This window comes from Nematostella vectensis, chromosome 8 (genome assembly GCF_932526225.1).
Source record: "Nematostella vectensis chromosome 8, jaNemVect1.1, whole genome shotgun sequence".
NCBI lineage: Eukaryota > Metazoa > Cnidaria > Anthozoa > Actiniaria > Edwardsiidae > Nematostella > Nematostella vectensis.
Genome location: NC_064041.1, coordinates 12068165 through 12092975, shown reverse-complemented (window position 1 = coordinate 12092975; position 24811 = coordinate 12068165). Strand labels below are relative to the sequence as shown.

Here is a 24811-nt window from a genome sequence, read left to right as displayed (position 1 = left end):
GAGGCTTTAGTCGTGTTTGGTCTGCATTCTAGCGGTGTTTTTGCGATGAAACGAGCGAAGGTGAGCTGTGTTTTGATCAGTTGTTGCTAACCGGCGATGAAAGTTCAGTGCGACTGTTTCGTCACTAAAATAGAACAGTGGAATACGCGCGCTGCTTTGCAACCTTCGCGCTTTATTATAGTGAGTGAAAACATGATCTCGAAAAGCATTTATTTGGACAAGGTTTACGCTATGAATGGCATCTCAGCTTGTATGAGATGCTAGCTGAGTAATGTTCGTGTTCACTCGCGGTGTAAACGCGCGACCAATGCGATAATACTGCGCACTTTCTCTCATAGTATTTTACTGCATTGAGAGACATTTCCTATGCGAGTACTAACGCTCTTACAGGCTTTCACAATCCACTGATCTGATCGCTTGTAATATTATGACTCTACTTGAATCTGCTGAACGTTTGCGAACGTTTACGACCGCGATTTTGATTACAATACGGTCGCTGAGTATGCCTGAATTGTCTATAGATCGAGTTGAGAACGCATACAACTGAGGGATTTCTTTAGCTTAGACAATGACCAACCTGCACTAACTTTTTCTTTATAGTTTAGAAAAAAAATGAAAAAGAAATGCCTACAGCACGCGGTATTCCCAGGCGGTCACCCATCCAAGTACTAACCGCGCCCAATCGAGCTTAACTTCGGTGATCGGACGAGAACCGGTGTTTTCTCGATGGTATGGCCGTAGACGAAAGATCTCGGTGATATTTTAGACTTTTATAGCGGTGCGGTGAGAACGTACGCACGCACTAGCGCGGTAAAAATGTCTCATTGCACTCGCAAAGACGCTGTATCAAGCGAATACTGCTCGTACGTGATAGCACTACGTTCATGACTGATCATCACATGTGATCTTAGGAGGCAGAAGGGCCTAAAACCGAGTCCGTCACCCACATGGCGGAGGCCTAGAATGATAAACGCTCCCTGTAGTCCGAGCCAGATTCTGCATCGCTTCTCGGCCTTTTGGCTAAGATCAAGTGTAGTATCTGTTCTTATCAGCTTAATATCTGATACGCTGCTCATTGAGTAGCTCATATATTAAACTGATTTTTGGAAACTGGCTGTGGAATAAGCGGCTTGCTGCGTCCCAGCCACGGGTTGTCTCGGTATTGCACTACCTCCGAGTACGGCCCCCTTCCCTTTCGGGAAGACACATTCAAGCAACACCTCGAGCATCATTTACGTGCTGTTCATGCGAGCTATAGCGGGAGAGATCAATAAGAGACAGGATCGTCATTAAGACGACGGGTCATAATCACCGCGATGCACCGTTCCCACATGGAGGATGAAATCAGCCGGGGACAGTCGGTGTACAGGGACGCCAAATAAACTCATACTTACCTGACGCGGGAGGTTTACCGTGATCACCAAGGCGGTCCTCTCAGGGTGAGGCCCTCTCATTGCACTTCGATTGGGTTGACCCCTGCGATTACCCCAAATGTGGGTAACTCGAGCGTATAATTTCTGGTAGTGGGGACCTGCGTTCGCGCTAGTCCCCGAACAATACGAATCAAGTGTAATCACAACACAATCACAACGAGCGACTCGTGAAGCACGGACTTCACACCGCTTGTAATCAGTCAACTATTGTAAAATTTCTAACTTCTAATAGCGAACAACTTGCTCTCACATTACCGTCATGGTGGGCAGAGGCTTTAGTCGTGTTTGGTCTGCATTCTAGCGGTGTTTTTGCGATGAAACGAGCGAAGGTGAGCTGTGTTTTGATCAGTTGTTGCTAACCGGCGATGAAAGTTCAGTGCGACTGTTTCGTCACTAAAATAGAACAGTGGAATACGCGCGCTGCTTTGCAACCTTCGCGCTTTATTATAGTGAGTGAAAACATGATCTCGAAAAGCATTTATTTGGACAAGGTTTACGCTATGAATGGCATCTCAGCTTGTATGAGATGCTAGCTGAGTAATGTTCGTGTTCACTCGCGGTGTAAACGCGCGACCAATGCGATAATACTGCGCACTTTCTCTCATAGTATTTTACTGCATTGAGAGACATTTCCTATGCGAGTACTAACGCTCTTACAGGCTTTCACAATCCACTGATCTGATCGCTTGTAATATTATGACTCTACTTGAATCTGCTGAACGTTTGCGAACGTTTACGACCGCGATTTTGATTACAATACGGTCGCTGAGTATGCCTGAATTGTCTATAGATCGAGTTGAGAACGCATACAACTGAGGGATTTCTTTAGCTTAGACAATGACCAACCTGCACTAACTTTTTCTTTATAGTTTAGAAAAAAAATGAAAAAGAAATGCCTACAGCACGCGGTATTCCCAGGCGGTCACCCATCCAAGTACTAACCGCGCCCAATCGAGCTTAACTTCGGTGATCGGACGAGAACCGGTGTTTTCTCGATGGTATGGCCGTAGACGAAAGATCTCGGTGATATTTTAGACTTTTATAGCGGTGCGGTGAGAACGTACGCACGCACTAGCGCGGTAAAAATGTCTCATTGCACTCGCAAAGACGCTGTATCAAGCGAATACTGCTCGTACGTGATAGCACTACGTTCATGACTGATCATCACATGTGATCTTAGGAGGCAGAAGGGCCTAAAACCGAGTCCGTCACCCACATGGCGGAGGCCTAGAATGATAAACGCTCCCTGTAGTCCGAGCCAGATTCTGCATCGCTTCTCGGCCTTTTGGCTAAGATCAAGTGTAGTATCTGTTCTTATCAGCTTAATATCTGATACGCTGCTCATTGAGTAGCTCATATATTAAACTGATTTTTGGAAACTGGCTGTGGAATAAGCGGCTTGCTGCGTCCCAGCCACGGGTTGTCTCGGTATTGCACTACCTCCGAGTACGGCCCCCTTCCCTTTCGGGAAGACACATTCAAGCAACACCTCGAGCATCATTTACGTGCTGTTCATGCGAGCTATAGCGGGAGAGATCAATAAGAGACAGGATCGTCATTAAGACGACGGGTCATAATCACCGCGATGCACCGTTCCCACATGGAGGATGAAATCAGCCGGGGACAGTCGGTGTACAGGGACGCCAAATAAACTCATACTTACCTGACGCGGGAGGTTTACCGTGATCACCAAGGCGGTCCTCTCAGGGTGAGGCCCTCTCATTGCACTTCGATTGGGTTGACCCCTGCGATTACCCCAAATGTGGGTAACTCGAGCGTATAATTTCTGGTAGTGGGGACCTGCGTTCGCGCTAGTCCCCGAACAATACGAATCAAGTGTAATCACAACACAATCACAACGAGCGACTCGTGAAGCACGGACTTCACACCGCTTGTAATCAGTCAACTATTGTAAAATTTCTAACTTCTAATAGCGAACAACTTGCTCTCACATTACCGTCATGGTGGGCAGAGGCTTTAGTCGTGTTTGGTCTGCATTCTAGCGGTGTTTTTGCGATGAAACGAGCGAAGGTGAGCTGTGTTTTGATCAGTTGTTGCTAACCGGCGATGAAAGTTCAGTGCGACTGTTTCGTCACTAAAATAGAACAGTGGAATACGCGCGCTGCTTTGCAACCTTCGCGCTTTATTATAGTGAGTGAAAACATGATCTCGAAAAGCATTTATTTGGACAAGGTTTACGCTATGAATGGCATCTCAGCTTGTATGAGATGCTAGCTGAGTAATGTTCGTGTTCACTCGCGGTGTAAACGCGCGACCAATGCGATAATACTGCGCACTTTCTCTCATAGTATTTTACTGCATTGAGAGACATTTCCTATGCGAGTACTAACGCTCTTACAGGCTTTCACAATCCACTGATCTGATCGCTTGTAATATTATGACTCTACTTGAATCTGCTGAACGTTTGCGAACGTTTACGACCGCGATTTTGATTACAATACGGTCGCTGAGTATGCCTGAATTGTCTATAGATCGAGTTGAGAACGCATACAACTGAGGGATTTCTTTAGCTTAGACAATGACCAACCTGCACTAACTTTTTCTTTATAGTTTAGAAAAAAAATGAAAAAGAAATGCCTACAGCACGCGGTATTCCCAGGCGGTCACCCATCCAAGTACTAACCGCGCCCAATCGAGCTTAACTTCGGTGATCGGACGAGAACCGGTGTTTTCTCGATGGTATGGCCGTAGACGAAAGATCTCGGTGATATTTTAGACTTTTATAGCGGTGCGGTGAGAACGTACGCACGCACTAGCGCGGTAAAAATGTCTCATTGCACTCGCAAAGACGCTGTATCAAGCGAATACTGCTCGTACGTGATAGCACTACGTTCATGACTGATCATCACATGTGATCTTAGGAGGCAGAAGGGCCTAAAACCGAGTCCGTCACCCACATGGCGGAGGCCTAGAATGATAAACGCTCCCTGTAGTCCGAGCCAGATTCTGCATCGCTTCTCGGCCTTTTGGCTAAGATCAAGTGTAGTATCTGTTCTTATCAGCTTAATATCTGATACGCTGCTCATTGAGTAGCTCATATATTAAACTGATTTTTGGAAACTGGCTGTGGAATAAGCGGCTTGCTGCGTCCCAGCCACGGGTTGTCTCGGTATTGCACTACCTCCGAGTACGGCCCCCTTCCCTTTCGGGAAGACACATTCAAGCAACACCTCGAGCATCATTTACGTGCTGTTCATGCGAGCTATAGCGGGAGAGATCAATAAGAGACAGGATCGTCATTAAGACGACGGGTCATAATCACCGCGATGCACCGTTCCCACATGGAGGATGAAATCAGCCGGGGACAGTCGGTGTACAGGGACGCCAAATAAACTCATACTTACCTGACGCGGGAGGTTTACCGTGATCACCAAGGCGGTCCTCTCAGGGTGAGGCCCTCTCATTGCACTTCGATTGGGTTGACCCCTGCGATTACCCCAAATGTGGGTAACTCGAGCGTATAATTTCTGGTAGTGGGGACCTGCGTTCGCGCTAGTCCCCGAACAATACGAATCAAGTGTAATCACAACACAATCACAACGAGCGACTCGTGAAGCACGGACTTCACACCGCTTGTAATCAGTCAACTATTGTAAAATTTCTAACTTCTAATAGCGAACAACTTGCTCTCACATTACCGTCATGGTGGGCAGAGGCTTTAGTCGTGTTTGGTCTGCATTCTAGCGGTGTTTTTGCGATGAAACGAGCGAAGGTGAGCTGTGTTTTGATCAGTTGTTGCTAACCGGCGATGAAAGTTCAGTGCGACTGTTTCGTCACTAAAATAGAACAGTGGAATACGCGCGCTGCTTTGCAACCTTCGCGCTTTATTATAGTGAGTGAAAACATGATCTCGAAAAGCATTTATTTGGACAAGGTTTACGCTATGAATGGCATCTCAGCTTGTATGAGATGCTAGCTGAGTAATGTTCGTGTTCACTCGCGGTGTAAACGCGCGACCAATGCGATAATACTGCGCACTTTCTCTCATAGTATTTTACTGCATTGAGAGACATTTCCTATGCGAGTACTAACGCTCTTACAGGCTTTCACAATCCACTGATCTGATCGCTTGTAATATTATGACTCTACTTGAATCTGCTGAACGTTTGCGAACGTTTACGACCGCGATTTTGATTACAATACGGTCGCTGAGTATGCCTGAATTGTCTATAGATCGAGTTGAGAACGCATACAACTGAGGGATTTCTTTAGCTTAGACAATGACCAACCTGCACTAACTTTTTCTTTATAGTTTAGAAAAAAAATGAAAAAGAAATGCCTACAGCACGCGGTATTCCCAGGCGGTCACCCATCCAAGTACTAACCGCGCCCAATCGAGCTTAACTTCGGTGATCGGACGAGAACCGGTGTTTTCTCGATGGTATGGCCGTAGACGAAAGATCTCGGTGATATTTTAGACTTTTATAGCGGTGCGGTGAGAACGTACGCACGCACTAGCGCGGTAAAAATGTCTCATTGCACTCGCAAAGACGCTGTATCAAGCGAATACTGCTCGTACGTGATAGCACTACGTTCATGACTGATCATCACATGTGATCTTAGGAGGCAGAAGGGCCTAAAACCGAGTCCGTCACCCACATGGCGGAGGCCTAGAATGATAAACGCTCCCTGTAGTCCGAGCCAGATTCTGCATCGCTTCTCGGCCTTTTGGCTAAGATCAAGTGTAGTATCTGTTCTTATCAGCTTAATATCTGATACGCTGCTCATTGAGTAGCTCATATATTAAACTGATTTTTGGAAACTGGCTGTGGAATAAGCGGCTTGCTGCGTCCCAGCCACGGGTTGTCTCGGTATTGCACTACCTCCGAGTACGGCCCCCTTCCCTTTCGGGAAGACACATTCAAGCAACACCTCGAGCATCATTTACGTGCTGTTCATGCGAGCTATAGCGGGAGAGATCAATAAGAGACAGGATCGTCATTAAGACGACGGGTCATAATCACCGCGATGCACCGTTCCCACATGGAGGATGAAATCAGCCGGGGACAGTCGGTGTACAGGGACGCCAAATAAACTCATACTTACCTGACGCGGGAGGTTTACCGTGATCACCAAGGCGGTCCTCTCAGGGTGAGGCCCTCTCATTGCACTTCGATTGGGTTGACCCCTGCGATTACCCCAAATGTGGGTAACTCGAGCGTATAATTTCTGGTAGTGGGGACCTGCGTTCGCGCTAGTCCCCGAACAATACGAATCAAGTGTAATCACAACACAATCACAACGAGCGACTCGTGAAGCACGGACTTCACACCGCTTGTAATCAGTCAACTATTGTAAAATTTCTAACTTCTAATAGCGAACAACTTGCTCTCACATTACCGTCATGGTGGGCAGAGGCTTTAGTCGTGTTTGGTCTGCATTCTAGCGGTGTTTTTGCGATGAAACGAGCGAAGGTGAGCTGTGTTTTGATCAGTTGTTGCTAACCGGCGATGAAAGTTCAGTGCGACTGTTTCGTCACTAAAATAGAACAGTGGAATACGCGCGCTGCTTTGCAACCTTCGCGCTTTATTATAGTGAGTGAAAACATGATCTCGAAAAGCATTTATTTGGACAAGGTTTACGCTATGAATGGCATCTCAGCTTGTATGAGATGCTAGCTGAGTAATGTTCGTGTTCACTCGCGGTGTAAACGCGCGACCAATGCGATAATACTGCGCACTTTCTCTCATAGTATTTTACTGCATTGAGAGACATTTCCTATGCGAGTACTAACGCTCTTACAGGCTTTCACAATCCACTGATCTGATCGCTTGTAATATTATGACTCTACTTGAATCTGCTGAACGTTTGCGAACGTTTACGACCGCGATTTTGATTACAATACGGTCGCTGAGTATGCCTGAATTGTCTATAGATCGAGTTGAGAACGCATACAACTGAGGGATTTCTTTAGCTTAGACAATGACCAACCTGCACTAACTTTTTCTTTATAGTTTAGAAAAAAAATGAAAAAGAAATGCCTACAGCACGCGGTATTCCCAGGCGGTCACCCATCCAAGTACTAACCGCGCCCAATCGAGCTTAACTTCGGTGATCGGACGAGAACCGGTGTTTTCTCGATGGTATGGCCGTAGACGAAAGATCTCGGTGATATTTTAGACTTTTATAGCGGTGCGGTGAGAACGTACGCACGCACTAGCGCGGTAAAAATGTCTCATTGCACTCGCAAAGACGCTGTATCAAGCGAATACTGCTCGTACGTGATAGCACTACGTTCATGACTGATCATCACATGTGATCTTAGGAGGCAGAAGGGCCTAAAACCGAGTCCGTCACCCACATGGCGGAGGCCTAGAATGATAAACGCTCCCTGTAGTCCGAGCCAGATTCTGCATCGCTTCTCGGCCTTTTGGCTAAGATCAAGTGTAGTATCTGTTCTTATCAGCTTAATATCTGATACGCTGCTCATTGAGTAGCTCATATATTAAACTGATTTTTGGAAACTGGCTGTGGAATAAGCGGCTTGCTGCGTCCCAGCCACGGGTTGTCTCGGTATTGCACTACCTCCGAGTACGGCCCCCTTCCCTTTCGGGAAGACACATTCAAGCAACACCTCGAGCATCATTTACGTGCTGTTCATGCGAGCTATAGCGGGAGAGATCAATAAGAGACAGGATCGTCATTAAGACGACGGGTCATAATCACCGCGATGCACCGTTCCCACATGGAGGATGAAATCAGCCGGGGACAGTCGGTGTACAGGGACGCCAAATAAACTCATACTTACCTGACGCGGGAGGTTTACCGTGATCACCAAGGCGGTCCTCTCAGGGTGAGGCCCTCTCATTGCACTTCGATTGGGTTGACCCCTGCGATTACCCCAAATGTGGGTAACTCGAGCGTATAATTTCTGGTAGTGGGGACCTGCGTTCGCGCTAGTCCCCGAACAATACGAATCAAGTGTAATCACAACACAATCACAACGAGCGACTCGTGAAGCACGGACTTCACACCGCTTGTAATCAGTCAACTATTGTAAAATTTCTAACTTCTAATAGCGAACAACTTGCTCTCACATTACCGTCATGGTGGGCAGAGGCTTTAGTCGTGTTTGGTCTGCATTCTAGCGGTGTTTTTGCGATGAAACGAGCGAAGGTGAGCTGTGTTTTGATCAGTTGTTGCTAACCGGCGATGAAAGTTCAGTGCGACTGTTTCGTCACTAAAATAGAACAGTGGAATACGCGCGCTGCTTTGCAACCTTCGCGCTTTATTATAGTGAGTGAAAACATGATCTCGAAAAGCATTTATTTGGACAAGGTTTACGCTATGAATGGCATCTCAGCTTGTATGAGATGCTAGCTGAGTAATGTTCGTGTTCACTCGCGGTGTAAACGCGCGACCAATGCGATAATACTGCGCACTTTCTCTCATAGTATTTTACTGCATTGAGAGACATTTCCTATGCGAGTACTAACGCTCTTACAGGCTTTCACAATCCACTGATCTGATCGCTTGTAATATTATGACTCTACTTGAATCTGCTGAACGTTTGCGAACGTTTACGACCGCGATTTTGATTACAATACGGTCGCTGAGTATGCCTGAATTGTCTATAGATCGAGTTGAGAACGCATACAACTGAGGGATTTCTTTAGCTTAGACAATGACCAACCTGCACTAACTTTTTCTTTATAGTTTAGAAAAAAAATGAAAAAGAAATGCCTACAGCACGCGGTATTCCCAGGCGGTCACCCATCCAAGTACTAACCGCGCCCAATCGAGCTTAACTTCGGTGATCGGACGAGAACCGGTGTTTTCTCGATGGTATGGCCGTAGACGAAAGATCTCGGTGATATTTTAGACTTTTATAGCGGTGCGGTGAGAACGTACGCACGCACTAGCGCGGTAAAAATGTCTCATTGCACTCGCAAAGACGCTGTATCAAGCGAATACTGCTCGTACGTGATAGCACTACGTTCATGACTGATCATCACATGTGATCTTAGGAGGCAGAAGGGCCTAAAACCGAGTCCGTCACCCACATGGCGGAGGCCTAGAATGATAAACGCTCCCTGTAGTCCGAGCCAGATTCTGCATCGCTTCTCGGCCTTTTGGCTAAGATCAAGTGTAGTATCTGTTCTTATCAGCTTAATATCTGATACGCTGCTCATTGAGTAGCTCATATATTAAACTGATTTTTGGAAACTGGCTGTGGAATAAGCGGCTTGCTGCGTCCCAGCCACGGGTTGTCTCGGTATTGCACTACCTCCGAGTACGGCCCCCTTCCCTTTCGGGAAGACACATTCAAGCAACACCTCGAGCATCATTTACGTGCTGTTCATGCGAGCTATAGCGGGAGAGATCAATAAGAGACAGGATCGTCATTAAGACGACGGGTCATAATCACCGCGATGCACCGTTCCCACATGGAGGATGAAATCAGCCGGGGACAGTCGGTGTACAGGGACGCCAAATAAACTCATACTTACCTGACGCGGGAGGTTTACCGTGATCACCAAGGCGGTCCTCTCAGGGTGAGGCCCTCTCATTGCACTTCGATTGGGTTGACCCCTGCGATTACCCCAAATGTGGGTAACTCGAGCGTATAATTTCTGGTAGTGGGGACCTGCGTTCGCGCTAGTCCCCGAACAATACGAATCAAGTGTAATCACAACACAATCACAACGAGCGACTCGTGAAGCACGGACTTCACACCGCTTGTAATCAGTCAACTATTGTAAAATTTCTAACTTCTAATAGCGAACAACTTGCTCTCACATTACCGTCATGGTGGGCAGAGGCTTTAGTCGTGTTTGGTCTGCATTCTAGCGGTGTTTTTGCGATGAAACGAGCGAAGGTGAGCTGTGTTTTGATCAGTTGTTGCTAACCGGCGATGAAAGTTCAGTGCGACTGTTTCGTCACTAAAATAGAACAGTGGAATACGCGCGCTGCTTTGCAACCTTCGCGCTTTATTATAGTGAGTGAAAACATGATCTCGAAAAGCATTTATTTGGACAAGGTTTACGCTATGAATGGCATCTCAGCTTGTATGAGATGCTAGCTGAGTAATGTTCGTGTTCACTCGCGGTGTAAACGCGCGACCAATGCGATAATACTGCGCACTTTCTCTCATAGTATTTTACTGCATTGAGAGACATTTCCTATGCGAGTACTAACGCTCTTACAGGCTTTCACAATCCACTGATCTGATCGCTTGTAATATTATGACTCTACTTGAATCTGCTGAACGTTTGCGAACGTTTACGACCGCGATTTTGATTACAATACGGTCGCTGAGTATGCCTGAATTGTCTATAGATCGAGTTGAGAACGCATACAACTGAGGGATTTCTTTAGCTTAGACAATGACCAACCTGCACTAACTTTTTCTTTATAGTTTAGAAAAAAAATGAAAAAGAAATGCCTACAGCACGCGGTATTCCCAGGCGGTCACCCATCCAAGTACTAACCGCGCCCAATCGAGCTTAACTTCGGTGATCGGACGAGAACCGGTGTTTTCTCGATGGTATGGCCGTAGACGAAAGATCTCGGTGATATTTTAGACTTTTATAGCGGTGCGGTGAGAACGTACGCACGCACTAGCGCGGTAAAAATGTCTCATTGCACTCGCAAAGACGCTGTATCAAGCGAATACTGCTCGTACGTGATAGCACTACGTTCATGACTGATCATCACATGTGATCTTAGGAGGCAGAAGGGCCTAAAACCGAGTCCGTCACCCACATGGCGGAGGCCTAGAATGATAAACGCTCCCTGTAGTCCGAGCCAGATTCTGCATCGCTTCTCGGCCTTTTGGCTAAGATCAAGTGTAGTATCTGTTCTTATCAGCTTAATATCTGATACGCTGCTCATTGAGTAGCTCATATATTAAACTGATTTTTGGAAACTGGCTGTGGAATAAGCGGCTTGCTGCGTCCCAGCCACGGGTTGTCTCGGTATTGCACTACCTCCGAGTACGGCCCCCTTCCCTTTCGGGAAGACACATTCAAGCAACACCTCGAGCATCATTTACGTGCTGTTCATGCGAGCTATAGCGGGAGAGATCAATAAGAGACAGGATCGTCATTAAGACGACGGGTCATAATCACCGCGATGCACCGTTCCCACATGGAGGATGAAATCAGCCGGGGACAGTCGGTGTACAGGGACGCCAAATAAACTCATACTTACCTGACGCGGGAGGTTTACCGTGATCACCAAGGCGGTCCTCTCAGGGTGAGGCCCTCTCATTGCACTTCGATTGGGTTGACCCCTGCGATTACCCCAAATGTGGGTAACTCGAGCGTATAATTTCTGGTAGTGGGGACCTGCGTTCGCGCTAGTCCCCGAACAATACGAATCAAGTGTAATCACAACACAATCACAACGAGCGACTCGTGAAGCACGGACTTCACACCGCTTGTAATCAGTCAACTATTGTAAAATTTCTAACTTCTAATAGCGAACAACTTGCTCTCACATTACCGTCATGGTGGGCAGAGGCTTTAGTCGTGTTTGGTCTGCATTCTAGCGGTGTTTTTGCGATGAAACGAGCGAAGGTGAGCTGTGTTTTGATCAGTTGTTGCTAACCGGCGATGAAAGTTCAGTGCGACTGTTTCGTCACTAAAATAGAACAGTGGAATACGCGCGCTGCTTTGCAACCTTCGCGCTTTATTATAGTGAGTGAAAACATGATCTCGAAAAGCATTTATTTGGACAAGGTTTACGCTATGAATGGCATCTCAGCTTGTATGAGATGCTAGCTGAGTAATGTTCGTGTTCACTCGCGGTGTAAACGCGCGACCAATGCGATAATACTGCGCACTTTCTCTCATAGTATTTTACTGCATTGAGAGACATTTCCTATGCGAGTACTGACGCTCTTACAGGCTTTCACAATCCACTGATCTGATCGCTTGTAATATTATGACTCTACTTGAATCTGCTGAACGTTTGCGAACGTTTACGACCGCGATTTTGATTACAATACGGTCGCTGAGTATGCCTGAATTGTCTATAGATCGAGTTGAGAACGCATACAACTGAGGGATTTCTTTAGCTTAGACAATGACCAACCTGCACTAACTTTTTCTTTATAGTTTAGAAAAAAAATGAAAAAGAAATGCCTACAGCACGCGGTATTCCCAGGCGGTCACCCATCCAAGTACTAACCGCGCCCAATCGAGCTTAACTTCGGTGATCGGACGAGAACCGGTGTTTTCTCGATGGTATGGCCGTAGACGAAAGATCTCGGTGATATTTTAGACTTTTATAGCGGTGCGGTGAGAACGTACGCACGCACTAGCGCGGTAAAAATGTCTCATTGCACTCGCAAAGACGCTGTATCAAGCGAATACTGCTCGTACGTGATAGCACTACGTTCATGACTGATCATCACATGTGATCTTAGGAGGCAGAAGGGCCTAAAACCGAGTCCGTCACCCACATGGCGGAGGCCTAGAATGATAAACGCTCCCTGTAGTCCGAGCCAGATTCTGCATCGCTTCTCGGCCTTTTGGCTAAGATCAAGTGTAGTATCTGTTCTTATCAGCTTAATATCTGATACGCTGCTCATTGAGTAGCTCATATATTAAACTGATTTTTGGAAACTGGCTGTGGAATAAGCGGCTTGCTGCGTCCCAGCCACGGGTTGTCTCGGTATTGCACTACCTCCGAGTACGGCCCCCTTCCCTTTCGGGAAGACACATTCAAGCAACACCTCGAGCATCATTTACGTGCTGTTCATGCGAGCTATAGCGGGAGAGATCAATAAGAGACAGGATCGTCATTAAGACGACGGGTCATAATCACCGCGATGCACCGTTCCCACATGGAGGATGAAATCAGCCGGGGACAGTCGGTGTACAGGGACGCCAAATAAACTCATACTTACCTGACGCGGGAGGTTTACCGTGATCACCAAGGCGGTCCTCTCAGGGTGAGGCCCTCTCATTGCACTTCGATTGGGTTGACCCCTGCGATTACCCCAAATGTGGGTAACTCGAGCGTATAATTTCTGGTAGTGGGGACCTGCGTTCGCGCTAGTCCCCGAACAATACGAATCAAGTGTAATCACAACACAATCACAACGAGCGACTCGTGAAGCACGGACTTCACACCGCTTGTAATCAGTCAACTATTGTAAAATTTCTAACTTCTAATAGCGAACAACTTGCTCTCACATTACCGTCATGGTGGGCAGAGGCTTTAGTCGTGTTTGGTCTGCATTCTAGCGGTGTTTTTGCGATGAAACGAGCGAAGGTGAGCTGTGTTTTGATCAGTTGTTGCTAACCGGCGATGAAAGTTCAGTGCGACTGTTTCGTCACTAAAATAGAACAGTGGAATACGCGCGCTGCTTTGCAACCTTCGCGCTTTATTATAGTGAGTGAAAACATGATCTCGAAAAGCATTTATTTGGACAAGGTTTACGCTATGAATGGCATCTCAGCTTGTATGAGATGCTAGCTGAGTAATGTTCGTGTTCACTCGCGGTGTAAACGCGCGACCAATGCGATAATACTGCGCACTTTCTCTCATAGTATTTTACTGCATTGAGAGACATTTCCTATGCGAGTACTGACGCTCTTACAGGCTTTCACAATCCACTGATCTGATCGCTTGTAATATTATGACTCTACTTGAATCTGCTGAACGTTTGCGAACGTTTACGACCGCGATTTTGATTACAATACGGTCGCTGAGTATGCCTGAATTGTCTATAGATCGAGTTGAGAACGCATACAACTGAGGGATTTCTTTAGCTTAGACAATGACCAACCTGCACTAACTTTTTCTTTATAGTTTAGAAAAAAAATGAAAAAGAAATGCCTACAGCACGCGGTATTCCCAGGCGGTCACCCATCCAAGTACTAACCGCGCCCAATCGAGCTTAACTTCGGTGATCGGACGAGAACCGGTGTTTTCTCGATGGTATGGCCGTAGACGAAAGATCTCGGTGATATTTTAGACTTTTATAGCGGTGCGGTGAGAACGTACGCACGCACTAGCGCGGTAAAAATGTCTCATTGCACTCGCAAAGACGCTGTATCAAGCGAATACTGCTCGTACGTGATAGCACTACGTTCATGACTGATCATCACATGTGATCTTAGGAGGCAGAAGGGCCTAAAACCGAGTCCGTCACCCACATGGCGGAGGCCTAGAATGATAAACGCTCCCTGTAGTCCGAGCCAGATTCTGCATCGCTTCTCGGCCTTTTGGCTAAGATCAAGTGTAGTATCTGTTCTTATCAGCTTAATATCTGATACGCTGCTCATTGAGTAGCTCATATATTAAACTGATTTTTGGAAACTGGCTGTGGAATAAGCGGCTTGCTGCGTCCCAGCCACGGGTTGTCTCGGTATTGCACTACCTCCGAGTACGGCCCCCTTCCCTTTCGGGAAGACACATTCAAGCAACACCTCGAGCATCATTTACGTGCTGTTCATGCGAGCTATAGCGGGAGAGATCAATAAGAGACAGGATCGTCATTAAGACGACGGGTCATAATCACCGCGATGCACCGTTCCCACATGGAGGATGAAATCAGCCGGGGACAGTCGGTGTACAGGGACGCCAAATAAACTCATACTTACCTGACGCGGGAGGTTTACCGTGATCACCAAGGCGGTCCTCTCAGGGTGAGGCCCTCTCATTGCACTTCGATTGGGTTGACCCCTGCGATTACCCCAAATGTGGGTAACTCGAGCGTATAATTTCTGGTAGTGGGGACCTGCGTTCGCGCTAGTCCCCGAACAATACGAATCAAGTGTAATCACAACACAATCACAACGAGCGACTCGTGAAGCACGGACTTCACACCGCTTGTAATCAGTCAACTATTGTAAAATTTCTAACTTCTAATAGCGAACAACTTGCTCTCACATTACCGTCATGGTGGGCAGAGGCTTTAGTCGTGTTTGGTCTGCATTCTAGCGGTGTTTTTGCGATGAAACGAGCGAAGGTGAGCTGTGTTTTGATCAGTTGTTGCTAACCGGCGATGAAAGTTCAGTGCGACTGTTTCGTCACTAAAATAGAACAGTGGAATACGCGCGCTGCTTTGCAACCTTCGCGCTTTATTATAGTGAGTGAAAACATGATCTCGAAAAGCATTTATTTGGACAAGGTTTACGCTATGAATGGCATCTCAGCTTGTATGAGATGCTAGCTGAGTAATGTTCGTGTTCACTCGCGGTGTAAACGCGCGACCAATGCGATAATACTGCGCACTTTCTCTCATAGTATTTTACTGCATTGAGAGACATTTCCTATGCGAGTACTAACGCTCTTACAGGCTTTCACAATCCACTGATCTGATCGCTTGTAATATTATGACTCTACTTGAATCTGCTGAACGTTTGCGAACGTTTACGACCGCGATTTTGATTACAATACGGTCGCTGAGTATGCCTGAATTGTCTATAGATCGAGTTGAGAACGCATACAACTGAGGGATTTCTTTAGCTTAGACAATGACCAACCTGCACTAACTTTTTCTTTATAGTTTAGAAAAAAAATGAAAAAGAAATGCCTACAGCACGCGGTATTCCCAGGCGGTCACCCATCCAAGTACTAACCGCGCCCAATCGAGCTTAACTTCGGTGATCGGACGAGAACCGGTGTTTTCTCGATGGTATGGCCGTAGACGAAAGATCTCGGTGATATTTTAGACTTTTATAGCGGTGCGGTGAGAACGTACGCACGCACTAGCGCGGTAAAAATGTCTCATTGCACTCGCAAAGACGCTGTATCAAGCGAATACTGCTCGTACGTGATAGCACTACGTTCATGACTGATCATCACATGTGATCTTAGGAGGCAGAAGGGCCTAAAACCGAGTCCGTCACCCACATGGCGGAGGCCTAGAATGATAAACGCTCCCTGTAGTCCGAGCCAGATTCTGCATCGCTTCTCGGCCTTTTGGCTAAGATCAAGTGTAGTATCTGTTCTTATCAGCTTAATATCTGATACGCTGCTCATTGAGTAGCTCATATATTAAACTGATTTTTGGAAACTGGCTGTGGAATAAGCGGCTTGCTGCGTCCCAGCCACGGGTTGTCTCGGTATTGCACTACCTCCGAGTACGGCCCCCTTCCCTTTCGGGAAGACACATTCAAGCAACACCTCGAGCATCATTTACGTGCTGTTCATGCGAGCTATAGCGGGAGAGATCAATAAGAGACAGGATCGTCATTAAGACGACGGGTCATAATCACCGCGATGCACCGTTCCCACATGGAGGATGAAATCAGCCGGGGACAGTCGGTGTACAGGGACGCCAAATAAACTCATACTTACCTGACGCGGGAGGTTTACCGTGATCACCAAGGCGGTCCTCTCAGGGTGAGGCCCTCTCATTGCACTTCGATTGGGTTGACCCCTGCGATTACCCCAAATGTGGGTAACTCGAGCGTATAATTTCTGGTAGTGGGGACCTGCGTTCGCGCTAGTCCCCGAACAATACGAATCAAGTGTAATCACAACACAATCACAACGAGCGACTCGTGAAGCACGGACTTCACACCGCTTGTAATCAGTCAACTATTGTAAAATTTCTAACTTCTAATAGCGAACAACTTGCTCTCACATTACCGTCATGGTGGGCAGAGGCTTTAGTCGTGTTTGGTCTGCATTCTAGCGGTGTTTTTGCGATGAAACGAGCGAAGGTGAGCTGTGTTTTGATCAGTTGTTGCTAACCGGCGATGAAAGTTCAGTGCGACTGTTTCGTCACTAAAATAGAACAGTGGAATACGCGCGCTGCTTTGCAACCTTCGCGCTTTATTATAGTGAGTGAAAACATGATCTCGAAAAGCATTTATTTGGACAAGGTTTACGCTATGAATGGCATCTCAGCTTGTATGAGATGCTAGCTGAGTAATGTTCGTGTTCACTCGCGGTGTAAACGCGCGACCAATGCGATAATACTGCGCACTTTCTCTCATAGTATTTTACTGCATTGAGAGACATTTCCTATGCGAGTACTAACGCTCTTACAGGCTTTCACAATCCACTGATCTGATCGCTTGTAATATTATGACTCTACTTGAATCTGCTGAACGTTTGCGAACGTTTACGACCGCGATTTTGATTACAATACGGTCGCTGAGTATGCCTGAATTGTCTATAGATCGAGTTGAGAACGCATACAACTGAGGGATTTCTTTAGCTTAGACAATGACCAACCTGCACTAACTTTTTCTTTATAGTTTAGAAAAAAAATGAAAAAGAAATGCCTACAGCACGCGGTATTCCCAGGCGGTCACCCATCCAAGTACTAACCGCGCCCAATCGAGCTTAACTTCGGTGATCGGACGAGAACCGGTGTTTTCTCGATGGTATGGCCGTAGACGAAAGATCTCGGTGATATTTTAGACTTTTATAGCGGTGCGGTGAGAACGTACGCACGCACTAGCGCGGTAAAAATGTCTCATTGCACTCGCAAAGACGCTGTATCAAGCGAATACTGCTCGTACGTGATAGCACTACGTTCATGACTGATCATCACATGTGATCTTAGGAGGCAGAAGGGCCTAAAACCGAGTCCGTCACCCACATGGCGGAGGCCTAGAATGATAAACGCTCCCTGTAGTCCGAGCCAGATTCTGCATCGCTTCTCGGCCTTTTGGCTAAGATCAAGTGTAGTATCTGTTCTTATCAGCTTAATATCTGATACGCTGCTCATTGAGTAGCTCATATATTAAACTGATTTTTGGAAACTGGCTGTGGAATAAGCGGCTTGCTGCGTCCCAGCCACGGGTTGTCTCGGTATTGCACTACCTCCGAGTACGGCCCCCTTCCCTTTCGGGAAGACACATTCAAGCAACACCTCGAGCATCATTTACGTGCTGTTCATGCGAGCTATAGCGGGAGAGATCAATAAGAGACAGGATCGTCATTAAGACGACGGGTCATAATCACCGCGATGCACCGTTCCCACATGGAGGATGAAATCAGCCGGGGACAGTCGGTGTACAGGGACGCCAAATAAACTCATACTTACCTGACGCGGGAGGTTTACCGTGATCACCAAGGCGGTCCTCTCAGGGTGAGGCCCTCTCATTGCACTTCGATTGGGTTGACCCCTGCGATTACCCCAAATGTGGGTAACTCGAGCGTATAATTTCTGGTAGTGGGGACCTGCGTTCGCGCTAGTCCCCGAACAATACGAATCAAGTGTAATCACAACACAATCACAACGAGCGACTCGTGAAGCACGGACTTCACACCGCTTGTAATCAGTCAACTATTGTAAAATTTCTAACTTCTAATAGCGAACAACTTGCTCTCACATTACCGTCATGGTGGGCAGAGGCTTTAGTCGTGTTTGGTCTGCATTCTAGCGGTGTTTTTGCGATGAAACGAGCGAAGGTGAGCTGTGTTTTGATCAGTTGTTGCTAACCGGCGATGAAAGTTCAGTGCGACTGTTTCGTCACTAAAATAGAACAGTGGAATACGCGCGCTGCTTTGCAACCTTCGCGCTTTATTATAGTGAGTGAAAACATGATCTCGAAAAGCATTTATTTGGACAAGGTTTACGCTATGAATGGCATCTCAGCTTGTATGAGATGCTAGCTGAGTAATGTTCGTGTTCACTCGCGGTGTAAACGCGCGACCAATGCGATAATACTGCGCACTTTCTCTCATAGTATTTTACTGCATTGAGAGACATTTCCTATGCGAGTACTAACGCTCTTACAGGCTTTCACAATCCACTGATCTGATCGCTTGTAATATTATGACTCTACTTGAATCTGCTGAACGTTTGCGAACGTTTACGACCGCGATTTTGATTACAATACGGTCGCTGAGTATGCCTGAATTGTCTATAGATCGAGTTGAGAACGCATACAACTGAGGGATTTCTTTAGCTTAGACAATGACCAACCTGCACTAACTTTTTCTTTATAGTTTAGAAAAAAAATGAAAAAGAAATGCCTACAGCACGCGGTATTCCCAGGCGGTCACCCATCCAAGTACTAACCGCGCCCAATCGAGCTTAACTTCGGTGATCGGACGAGAACCGGTGTTTTCTCGATGGTATGGCCGTAGACGAAAGATCTCGGTGATATTTTAGACTTTTATAGCGGTGCGGTGAGAACGTACGCACGCACTAGCGCGGTAAAAATGTCTCATTGCACTCGCAAAGACGCTGTATCAAGCGAATACTGCTCGTACGTGATAGCACTACGTTCATGACTGATCATCACATGTGATCTTAGGAGGCAGAAGGGCCTAAAACCGAGTCCGTCACCCACATGGCGGAGGCCTAGAATGATAAACGCTCCCTGTAGTCCGAGCCAGATTCTGCATCGCTTCTCGGCCTTTTGGCTAAGATCAAGTGTAGTATCTGTTCTTATCAGCTTAATATCTGATACGCTGCTCATTGAGTAGCTCATATATTAAACTGATTTTTGGAAACTGGCTGTGGAATAAGCGGCTTGCTGCGTCCCAGCCACGGGTTGTCTCGGTATTGCACTACCTCCGAGTACGGCCCCCTTCCCTTTCGGGAAGACACATTCAAGCAACACCTCGAGCATCATTTACGTGCTGTTCATGCGAGCTATAGCGGGAGAGATCAATAAGAGACAGGATCGTCATTAAGACGACGGGTCATAATCACCGCGATGCACCGTTCCCACATGGAGGATGAAATCAGCCGGGGACAGTCGGTGTACAGGGACGCCAAATAAACTCATACTTACCTGACGCGGGAGGTTTACCGTGATCACCAAGGCGGTCCTCTCAGGGTGAGGCCCTCTCATTGCACTTCGATTGGGTTGACCCCTGCGATTACCCCAAATGTGGGTAACTCGAGCGTATAATTTCTGGTAGTGGGGACCTGCGTTCGCGCTAGTCCCCGAACAATACGAATCAAGTGTAATCACAACACAATCACAACGAGCGACTCGTGAAGCACGGACTTCACACCGCTTGTAATCAGTCAACTATTGTAAAATTTCTAACTTCTAATAGCGAACAACTTGCTCTCACATTACCGTCATGGTGGGCAGAGGCTTTAGTCGTGTTTGGTCTGCATTCTAGCGGTGTTTTTGCGATGAAACGAGCGAAGGTGAGCTGTGTTTTGATCAGTTGTTGCTAACCGGCGATGAAAGTTCAGTGCGACTGTTTCGTCACTAAAATAGAACAGTGGAATACGCGCGCTGCTTTGCAACCTTCGCGCTTTATTATAGTGAGTGAAAACATGATCTCGAAAAGCATTTATTTGGACAAGGTTTACGCTATGAATGGCATCTCAGCTTGTATGAGATGCTAGCTGAGTAATGTTCGTGTTCACTCGCGGTGTAAACGCGCGACCAATGCGATAATACTGCGCACTTTCTCTCATAGTATTTTACTGCATTGAGAGACATTTCCTATGCGAGTACTAACGCTCTTACAGGCTTTCACAATCCACTGATCTGATCGCTTGTAATATTATGACTCTACTTGAATCTGCTGAACGTTTGCGAACGTTTACGACCGCGATTTTGATTACAATACGGTCGCTGAGTATGCCTGAATTGTCTATAGATCGAGTTGAGAACGCATACAACTGAGGGATTTCTTTAGCTTAGACAATGACCAACCTGCACTAACTTTTTCTTTATAGTTTAGAAAAAAAATGAAAAAGAAATGCCTACAGCACGCGGTATTCCCAGGCGGTCACCCATCCAAGTACTAACCGCGCCCAATCGAGCTTAACTTCGGTGATCGGACGAGAACCGGTGTTTTCTCGATGGTATGGCCGTAGACGAAAGATCTCGGTGATATTTTAGACTTTTATAGCGGTGCGGTGAGAACGTACGCACGCACTAGCGCGGTAAAAATGTCTCATTGCACTCGCAAAGACGCTGTATCAAGCGAATACTGCTCGTACGTGATAGCACTACGTTCATGACTGATCATCACATGTGATCTTAGGAGGCAGAAGGGCCTAAAACCGAGTCCGTCACCCACATGGCGGAGGCCTAGAATGATAAACGCTCCCTGTAGTCCGAGCCAGATTCTGCATCGCTTCTCGGCCTTTTGGCTAAGATCAAGTGTAGTATCTGTTCTTATCAGCTTAATATCTGATACGCTGCTCATTGAGTAGCTCATATATTAAACTGATTTTTGGAAACTGGCTGTGGAATAAGCGGCTTGCTGCGTCCCAGCCACGGGTTGTCTCGGTATTGCACTACCTCCGAGTACGGCCCCCTTCCCTTTCGGGAAGACACATTCAAGCAACACCTCGAGCATCATTTACGTGCTGTTCATGCGAGCTATAGCGGGAGAGATCAATAAGAGACAGGATCGTCATTAAGACGACGGGTCATAATCACCGCGATGCACCGTTCCCACATGGAGGATGAAATCAGCCGGGGACAGTCGGTGTACAGGGACGCCAAATAAACTCATACTTACCTGACGCGGGAGGTTTACCGTGATCACCAAGGCGGTCCTCTCAGGGTGAGGCCCTCTCATTGCACTTCGATTGGGTTGACCCCTGCGATTACCCCAAATGTGGGTAACTCGAGCGTATAATTTCTGGTAGTGGGGACCTGCGTTCGCGCTAGTCCCCGAACAATACGAATCAAGTGTAATCACAACACAATCACAACGAGCGACTCGTGAAGCACGGACTTCACACCGCTTGTAATCAGTCAACTATTGTAAAATTTCTAACTTCTAATAGCGAACAACTTGCTCTCACATTACCGTCATGGTGGGCAGAGGCTTTAGTCGTGTTTGGTCTGCATTCTAGCGGTGTTTTTGCGATGAAACGAGCGAAGGTGAGCTGTGTTTTGATCAGTTGTTGCTAACCGGCGATGAAAGTTCAGTGCGACTGTTTCGTCACTAAAATAGAACAGTGGAATACGCGCGCTGCTTTGCAACCTTCGCGCTTTATTATAGTGAGTGAAAACATGATCTCGAAAAGCATTTATTTGGACAAGGTTTACGCTATGAATGGCATCTCAGCTTGTATGAGATGCTAGCTGAGTAATGTTCGTGTTCACTCGCGGTGTAAACGCGCGACCAATGCGATAATACTGCGCACTTTCTCTCATAGTATTTTACTGCATTGAGAGACATTTCCTATGCGAGTACTAACGCTCTTACAGGCTTTCACAATCCACTGATCTGATCGCTTGTAATATTATGACTCTACTTGAATCTGCTGAACGTTTGCGAACGTTTACGACCGCGATTTTGATTACAATACGGTCGCTGAGTATGCCTGAATTGTCTATAGATCGAGTTGAGAACGCATACAACTGAGGGATTTCTTTAGCTTAGACAATGACCAACCTGCACTAACTTTTTCTTTATAGTTTAGAAAAAAAATGAAAAAGAAATGCCTACAGCACGCGGTATTCCCAGGCGGTCACCCATCCAAGTACTAACCGCGCCCAATCGAGCTTAACTTCGGTGATCGGACGAGAACCGGTGTTTTCTCGATGGTATGGCCGTAGACGAAAGATCTCGGTGATATTTTAGACTTTTATAGCGGTGCGGTGAGAACGTACGCACGCACTAGCGCGGTAAAAATGTCTCATTGCACTCGCAAAGACGCTGTATCAAGCGAATACTGCTCGTACGTGATAGCACTACGTTCATGACTGATCATCACATGTGATCTTAGGAGGCAGAAGGGCCTAAAACCGAGTCCGTCACCCACATGGCGGAGGCCTAGAATGATAAACGCTCCCTGTAGTCCGAGCCAGATTCTGCATCGCTTCTCGGCCTTTTGGCTAAGATCAAGTGTAGTATCTGTTCTTATCAGCTTAATATCTGATACGCTGCTCATTGAGTAGCTCATATATTAAACTGATTTTTGGAAACTGGCTGTGGAATAAGCGGCTTGCTGCGTCCCAGCCACGGGTTGTCTCGGTATTGCACTACCTCCGAGTACGGCCCCCTTCCCTTTCGGGAAGACACATTCAAGCAACACCTCGAGCATCATTTACGTGCTGTTCATGCGAGCTATAGCGGGAGAGATCAATAAGAGACAGGATCGTCATTAAGACGACGGGTCATAATCACCGCGATGCACCGTTCCCACATGGAGGATGAAATCAGCCGGGGACAGTCGGTGTACAGGGACGCCAAATAAACTCATACTTACCTGACGCGGGAGGTTTACCGTGATCACCAAGGCGGTCCTCTCAGGGTGAGGCCCTCTCATTGCACTTCGATTGGGTTGACCCCTGCGATTACCCCAAATGTGGGTAACTCGAGCGTATAATTTCTGGTAGTGGGGACCTGCGTTCGCGCTAGTCCCCGAACAATACGAATCAAGTGTAATCACAACACAATCACAACGAGCGACTCGTGAAGCACGGACTTCACACCGCTTGTAATCAGTCAACTATTGTAAAATTTCTAACTTCTAATAGCGAACAACTTGCTCTCACATTACCGTCATGGTGGGCAGAGGCTTTAGTCGTGTTTGGTCTGCATTCTAGCGGTGTTTTTGCGATGAAACGAGCGAAGGTGAGCTGTGTTTTGATCAGTTGTTGCTAACCGGCGATGAAAGTTCAGTGCGACTGTTTCGTCACTAAAATAGAACAGTGGAATACGCGCGCTGCTTTGCAACCTTCGCGCTTTATTATAGTGAGTGAAAACATGATCTCGAAAAGCATTTATTTGGACAAGGTTTACGCTATGAATGGCATCTCAGCTTGTATGAGATGCTAGCTGAGTAATGTTCGTGTTCACTCGCGGTGTAAACGCGCGACCAATGCGATAATACTGCGCACTTTCTCTCATAGTATTTTACTGCATTGAGAGACATTTCCTATGCGAGTACTAACGCTCTTACAGGCTTTCACAATCCACTGATCTGATCGCTTGTAATATTATGACTCTACTTGAATCTGCTGAACGTTTGCGAACGTTTACGACCGCGATTTTGATTACAATACGGTCGCTGAGTATGCCTGAATTGTCTATAGATCGAGTTGAGAACGCATACAACTGAGGGATTTCTTTAGCTTAGACAATGACCAACCTGCACTAACTTTTTCTTTATAGTTTAGAAAAAAAATGAAAAAGAAATGCCTACAGCACGCGGTATTCCCAGGCGGTCACCCATCCAAGTACTAACCGCGCCCAATCGAGCTTAACTTCGGTGATCGGACGAGAACCGGTGTTTTCTCGATGGTATGGCCGTAGACGAAAGATCTCGGTGATATTTTAGACTTTTATAGCGGTGCGGTGAGAACGTACGCACGCACTAGCGCGGTAAAAATGTCTCATTGCACTCGCAAAGACGCTGTATCAAGCGAATACTGCTCGTACGTGATAGCACTACGTTCATGACTGATCATCACATGTGATCTTAGGAGGCAGAAGGGCCTAAAACCGAGTCCGTCACCCACATGGCGGAGGCCTAGAATGATAAACGCTCCCTGTAG

At 46.8% G+C, this 24811-nt stretch overlaps 43 non-coding genes across 43 annotated transcripts; 28 read left to right on the top strand and 15 right to left on the bottom strand.

Annotated features, from left to right (window-relative positions):
- Nucleotides 1–624: 624 nt before the first annotated feature.
- LOC125570872 lies at nt 625–743 on the bottom strand. The gene has a single exon (XR_007313181.1). It is a non-coding gene; the product is annotated as a 5S ribosomal RNA (ribosomal RNA).
- Nucleotides 744–1000: 257 nt separating this feature from the next.
- Nucleotides 1001–1193, top strand: LOC125570620. The gene has a single exon (XR_007312945.1). It is a non-coding gene; the product is annotated as a U2 spliceosomal RNA (small nuclear RNA).
- A 193-nt stretch (nt 1194–1386) lies between these two features.
- Nucleotides 1387–1552, top strand: LOC125571213. Its single transcript, XR_007313526.1, has one exon. It is a non-coding gene; the product is annotated as a U1 spliceosomal RNA (small nuclear RNA).
- A 774-nt stretch (nt 1553–2326) lies between these two features.
- LOC125570871 lies at nt 2327–2445 on the bottom strand. The gene has a single exon (XR_007313180.1). It is a non-coding gene; the product is annotated as a 5S ribosomal RNA (ribosomal RNA).
- Nucleotides 2446–2702: 257 nt separating this feature from the next.
- Nucleotides 2703–2895, top strand: LOC125570618. The gene has a single exon (XR_007312943.1). It is a non-coding gene; the product is annotated as a U2 spliceosomal RNA (small nuclear RNA).
- A 193-nt stretch (nt 2896–3088) lies between these two features.
- LOC125571212 lies at nt 3089–3254 on the top strand. Its single transcript, XR_007313525.1, has one exon. It is a non-coding gene; the product is annotated as a U1 spliceosomal RNA (small nuclear RNA).
- Nucleotides 3255–4028: 774 nt separating this feature from the next.
- Nucleotides 4029–4147, bottom strand: LOC125570870. Its single transcript, XR_007313179.1, has one exon. It is a non-coding gene; the product is annotated as a 5S ribosomal RNA (ribosomal RNA).
- A 257-nt stretch (nt 4148–4404) lies between these two features.
- LOC125570617 lies at nt 4405–4597 on the top strand. The gene has a single exon (XR_007312942.1). It is a non-coding gene; the product is annotated as a U2 spliceosomal RNA (small nuclear RNA).
- A 193-nt stretch (nt 4598–4790) lies between these two features.
- LOC125571211 lies at nt 4791–4956 on the top strand. The gene has a single exon (XR_007313524.1). It is a non-coding gene; the product is annotated as a U1 spliceosomal RNA (small nuclear RNA).
- Nucleotides 4957–5730: 774 nt separating this feature from the next.
- Nucleotides 5731–5849, bottom strand: LOC125570869. Its single transcript, XR_007313178.1, has one exon. It is a non-coding gene; the product is annotated as a 5S ribosomal RNA (ribosomal RNA).
- A 257-nt stretch (nt 5850–6106) lies between these two features.
- LOC125570616 lies at nt 6107–6299 on the top strand. Its single transcript, XR_007312941.1, has one exon. It is a non-coding gene; the product is annotated as a U2 spliceosomal RNA (small nuclear RNA).
- A 193-nt stretch (nt 6300–6492) lies between these two features.
- Nucleotides 6493–6658, top strand: LOC125571210. The gene has a single exon (XR_007313523.1). It is a non-coding gene; the product is annotated as a U1 spliceosomal RNA (small nuclear RNA).
- A 774-nt stretch (nt 6659–7432) lies between these two features.
- Nucleotides 7433–7551, bottom strand: LOC125570868. Its single transcript, XR_007313177.1, has one exon. It is a non-coding gene; the product is annotated as a 5S ribosomal RNA (ribosomal RNA).
- A 257-nt stretch (nt 7552–7808) lies between these two features.
- On the top strand, nt 7809–8001 carry LOC125570615. The gene has a single exon (XR_007312940.1). It is a non-coding gene; the product is annotated as a U2 spliceosomal RNA (small nuclear RNA).
- Nucleotides 8002–8194: 193 nt separating this feature from the next.
- LOC125571209 lies at nt 8195–8360 on the top strand. The gene has a single exon (XR_007313522.1). It is a non-coding gene; the product is annotated as a U1 spliceosomal RNA (small nuclear RNA).
- Nucleotides 8361–9134: 774 nt separating this feature from the next.
- Nucleotides 9135–9253, bottom strand: LOC125570867. Its single transcript, XR_007313176.1, has one exon. It is a non-coding gene; the product is annotated as a 5S ribosomal RNA (ribosomal RNA).
- A 257-nt stretch (nt 9254–9510) lies between these two features.
- LOC125570614 lies at nt 9511–9703 on the top strand. The gene has a single exon (XR_007312939.1). It is a non-coding gene; the product is annotated as a U2 spliceosomal RNA (small nuclear RNA).
- Nucleotides 9704–9896: 193 nt separating this feature from the next.
- On the top strand, nt 9897–10062 carry LOC125571207. Its single transcript, XR_007313520.1, has one exon. It is a non-coding gene; the product is annotated as a U1 spliceosomal RNA (small nuclear RNA).
- A 774-nt stretch (nt 10063–10836) lies between these two features.
- Nucleotides 10837–10955, bottom strand: LOC125570866. The gene has a single exon (XR_007313175.1). It is a non-coding gene; the product is annotated as a 5S ribosomal RNA (ribosomal RNA).
- Nucleotides 10956–11212: 257 nt separating this feature from the next.
- Nucleotides 11213–11405, top strand: LOC125570613. The gene has a single exon (XR_007312938.1). It is a non-coding gene; the product is annotated as a U2 spliceosomal RNA (small nuclear RNA).
- Nucleotides 11406–11598: 193 nt separating this feature from the next.
- Nucleotides 11599–11764, top strand: LOC125571206. Its single transcript, XR_007313519.1, has one exon. It is a non-coding gene; the product is annotated as a U1 spliceosomal RNA (small nuclear RNA).
- A 774-nt stretch (nt 11765–12538) lies between these two features.
- On the bottom strand, nt 12539–12657 carry LOC125570864. Its single transcript, XR_007313173.1, has one exon. It is a non-coding gene; the product is annotated as a 5S ribosomal RNA (ribosomal RNA).
- Nucleotides 12658–12914: 257 nt separating this feature from the next.
- LOC125570612 lies at nt 12915–13107 on the top strand. The gene has a single exon (XR_007312937.1). It is a non-coding gene; the product is annotated as a U2 spliceosomal RNA (small nuclear RNA).
- A 193-nt stretch (nt 13108–13300) lies between these two features.
- Nucleotides 13301–13466, top strand: LOC125571205. The gene has a single exon (XR_007313518.1). It is a non-coding gene; the product is annotated as a U1 spliceosomal RNA (small nuclear RNA).
- Nucleotides 13467–14240: 774 nt separating this feature from the next.
- LOC125570863 lies at nt 14241–14359 on the bottom strand. The gene has a single exon (XR_007313172.1). It is a non-coding gene; the product is annotated as a 5S ribosomal RNA (ribosomal RNA).
- A 257-nt stretch (nt 14360–14616) lies between these two features.
- On the top strand, nt 14617–14809 carry LOC125570611. Its single transcript, XR_007312936.1, has one exon. It is a non-coding gene; the product is annotated as a U2 spliceosomal RNA (small nuclear RNA).
- Nucleotides 14810–15002: 193 nt separating this feature from the next.
- On the top strand, nt 15003–15168 carry LOC125571204. The gene has a single exon (XR_007313517.1). It is a non-coding gene; the product is annotated as a U1 spliceosomal RNA (small nuclear RNA).
- Nucleotides 15169–15942: 774 nt separating this feature from the next.
- LOC125570862 lies at nt 15943–16061 on the bottom strand. The gene has a single exon (XR_007313171.1). It is a non-coding gene; the product is annotated as a 5S ribosomal RNA (ribosomal RNA).
- A 257-nt stretch (nt 16062–16318) lies between these two features.
- Nucleotides 16319–16511, top strand: LOC125570610. The gene has a single exon (XR_007312935.1). It is a non-coding gene; the product is annotated as a U2 spliceosomal RNA (small nuclear RNA).
- Nucleotides 16512–16704: 193 nt separating this feature from the next.
- On the top strand, nt 16705–16870 carry LOC125571203. The gene has a single exon (XR_007313516.1). It is a non-coding gene; the product is annotated as a U1 spliceosomal RNA (small nuclear RNA).
- Nucleotides 16871–17644: 774 nt separating this feature from the next.
- On the bottom strand, nt 17645–17763 carry LOC125570861. The gene has a single exon (XR_007313170.1). It is a non-coding gene; the product is annotated as a 5S ribosomal RNA (ribosomal RNA).
- Nucleotides 17764–18020: 257 nt separating this feature from the next.
- LOC125570609 lies at nt 18021–18213 on the top strand. Its single transcript, XR_007312934.1, has one exon. It is a non-coding gene; the product is annotated as a U2 spliceosomal RNA (small nuclear RNA).
- A 193-nt stretch (nt 18214–18406) lies between these two features.
- Nucleotides 18407–18572, top strand: LOC125571202. Its single transcript, XR_007313515.1, has one exon. It is a non-coding gene; the product is annotated as a U1 spliceosomal RNA (small nuclear RNA).
- A 774-nt stretch (nt 18573–19346) lies between these two features.
- On the bottom strand, nt 19347–19465 carry LOC125570860. The gene has a single exon (XR_007313169.1). It is a non-coding gene; the product is annotated as a 5S ribosomal RNA (ribosomal RNA).
- Nucleotides 19466–19722: 257 nt separating this feature from the next.
- On the top strand, nt 19723–19915 carry LOC125570607. The gene has a single exon (XR_007312932.1). It is a non-coding gene; the product is annotated as a U2 spliceosomal RNA (small nuclear RNA).
- Nucleotides 19916–20108: 193 nt separating this feature from the next.
- On the top strand, nt 20109–20274 carry LOC125571201. Its single transcript, XR_007313514.1, has one exon. It is a non-coding gene; the product is annotated as a U1 spliceosomal RNA (small nuclear RNA).
- Nucleotides 20275–21048: 774 nt separating this feature from the next.
- On the bottom strand, nt 21049–21167 carry LOC125570859. The gene has a single exon (XR_007313168.1). It is a non-coding gene; the product is annotated as a 5S ribosomal RNA (ribosomal RNA).
- A 257-nt stretch (nt 21168–21424) lies between these two features.
- LOC125570606 lies at nt 21425–21617 on the top strand. The gene has a single exon (XR_007312931.1). It is a non-coding gene; the product is annotated as a U2 spliceosomal RNA (small nuclear RNA).
- Nucleotides 21618–21810: 193 nt separating this feature from the next.
- LOC125571200 lies at nt 21811–21976 on the top strand. Its single transcript, XR_007313513.1, has one exon. It is a non-coding gene; the product is annotated as a U1 spliceosomal RNA (small nuclear RNA).
- A 774-nt stretch (nt 21977–22750) lies between these two features.
- Nucleotides 22751–22869, bottom strand: LOC125570858. Its single transcript, XR_007313167.1, has one exon. It is a non-coding gene; the product is annotated as a 5S ribosomal RNA (ribosomal RNA).
- A 257-nt stretch (nt 22870–23126) lies between these two features.
- Nucleotides 23127–23319, top strand: LOC125570605. The gene has a single exon (XR_007312930.1). It is a non-coding gene; the product is annotated as a U2 spliceosomal RNA (small nuclear RNA).
- Nucleotides 23320–23512: 193 nt separating this feature from the next.
- Nucleotides 23513–23678, top strand: LOC125571199. The gene has a single exon (XR_007313512.1). It is a non-coding gene; the product is annotated as a U1 spliceosomal RNA (small nuclear RNA).
- Nucleotides 23679–24452: 774 nt separating this feature from the next.
- LOC125570857 lies at nt 24453–24571 on the bottom strand. Its single transcript, XR_007313166.1, has one exon. It is a non-coding gene; the product is annotated as a 5S ribosomal RNA (ribosomal RNA).
- Nucleotides 24572–24811: the final 240 nt, after the last annotated feature.